The sequence below is a fragment of the Budorcas taxicolor genome, chromosome 10, assembly GCF_023091745.1.
Source record: "Budorcas taxicolor isolate Tak-1 chromosome 10, Takin1.1, whole genome shotgun sequence".
NCBI classification, from domain to species: Eukaryota; Metazoa; Chordata; class Mammalia; order Artiodactyla; family Bovidae; genus Budorcas; species Budorcas taxicolor.
In genome coordinates this window covers 25,736,866-25,739,214 of record NC_068919.1, presented here as the reverse complement: position 1 = coordinate 25,739,214, position 2,349 = coordinate 25,736,866, and positions in this window count along the sequence as shown.

The following is a 2,349-nucleotide window of genomic DNA, read 5'->3' as shown; positions in this document are numbered from 1 at the left end:
CCTCTTTCACTTTCACCAAGAGACTCTTTAGGTGCTCTTTGCTTTCTGCCACAAGGGTGGTGTTCTGCCTATCTGAAATATTGATATTTCTCCCAGCAATCTTGATTCCAGCTTGTGCTTCATCCAGCCCAGGATTTTGCATGATGTACTCTGAATATAAGTTAAATAAACAGGGTGATAATACACAGCCTTGATGTACTCCTTTCCCAATTTGGAAATAGATCATTGTTCCATGTCTGGTTCTAACTATTGCATCTTGATCTGCTTACAGATTTTTCAGGACGCAGGTAATGTAGTCTGGTATTTCCATCTCTTTAAGCATTTTCCACAGTTTCTTGTGACCTATCCAGTCAAAGGCTTTGGCATAATCAATAAACCAGAAGTAGACATTGTTCTGAAATTCTCTTGCTTTTTCTGTGATCCAAAGGATGTTGACAATTTGATCTCTGATTCCTCTCCCTTTTCTAAATCCAGCTTGAACATCTGGAAGTTCTCGGTTCACGTACTGTTGAAGCCTGGCTTGGAGAATTTTGAGCATTACTTTGCTAGCCTGTAAGTCGAGAGCAATTGTGCAATAATTTGAGCATTCTTTGGCATTGCCTTTCTTTGGGAACAGAATGAAAGCTGATCTTTTCCAGTCCTGTGACCACTGCTGAGTTTTCCAAATTTGTCGGCATATTGAGTGCAACACTTTCACAGCATTATCTTTTAGGATTTGAAATAGCTTACCTGGAATTTCATCACCCACACTAGCTTTGTTTATAGTGATGCTTCCTAAGGCCCACTTGACTTGCACTCCAGGATGTCTGTCTCTAGGTGAGTGATCACACCATCATGATTATCTGGTCATAAAGATCTTTTTTGTATAATTCTTCTGTATATTTTTGCCACCTCTTCTTAGCATTACCATCTTCTGCTTCTGTTAGGTCCATACCATGTCTGTCCTTTATTATGCCCATCCTTGCATGAAATGTTCCCTTGGTATCTCTAATTTTCTTGAAGAGATCTCTAGTCCTTCCCATTCTATTGTTTTCCTCTATTTCTTTGCACTGATTGCTGAGGAAGGCTTTTTATCTCTCCTTGCTATTCTTTGGAACTCTGCATTCAGATGGGTATATCTTTCCTTTTCTCCTTTGCCATTTGCTTCTCTTCTTTTCTCAGCTATTTGTAAGGCCTCCTCAGACAATTATTTGCCTTTTTGCATTTCTTTTTCTTAAGGATGGTCTTGATCACTGCCTCCTGTACAATGTCATGAACCTCTGTCTATTGTTCTTCAGGCACTCTATCAGATCTAATCACTTTAATTTATTTGTCACTTCCACTGTATAATCGTAAGGGATTTGATTTAGGCCATACCTGAATGATCTAGTGGTTTTCCCTACTTTCTTCAATTTAAGTCTGAATTTGGCAATAAGAAGTTTATGATCTGAGCCACAGTCAGCTCCCAGTCTTGTTTTATTGTTTTTGCTATATACATGAGGTATGTATGTGTGTATATGTATATACTCATATATATATATATCTTTAGATAATAAGATTACTTTGAAGATATATATATATATATCTGAAAATGGCAGCTGAGTTTTGCAACAGGAAAGAGGTCACCTATATTCCACATATATTTTTGATGGACTAGATTGTGCCACATAATGGCCCCTATATACCAGGGAGGCTGTAACATTTGATTTTTCAACCTGGGCAGCACATTGCCTCCATAAGAGAATGGAGATTGTGTTAGACAGGAATATAAGAAAAATGGGTAGTAAGTATGCACTAACACACTCAACCACACATGTACTGAGCATAAAATTAAAAAATGAATATAGGGGTGGAAATTTGGAAATAACCTATTTTCTCAATGCTGCCACTTTTGGAAGTCAATATTCAAGCAAATCTTTATATAAAAGGAACAGCAAGAAAGACAGTGGCTGGAAGAGCTAGTGGCCAGAAAAGTTTTGAAGGATAAAAATTTTAATTAAAACAAAAAAAAATGAGGCACTACAGAACCTATGATTTTAACCAAAATTCATAAAGCTGTGTGGAAAAAAATATACATAACTTTGTGTTCCTGGTCCTCAACAAGCAAAAGCACTTCATGTGGTACTTCAAAAAATTAATGCTTGGTACAAGACATGAGAGAAATATTTTAATATATCCATAATCAAAGTTAGGAAATCGTTACTCTAAAAACAGATAAAAAATCAGAAAAGAGTTTCAGTCAAAAGAATTTCAATCAAGTCAGTGAGAGTCACTCAGTCATGTCTGATTCTTTGCAACCCCATGGATCCATGGAACTCTTTAGGCCAGAAAACTGGAGTGGGTAGCCTTTCCCTTCTCCAGGGGACCTTC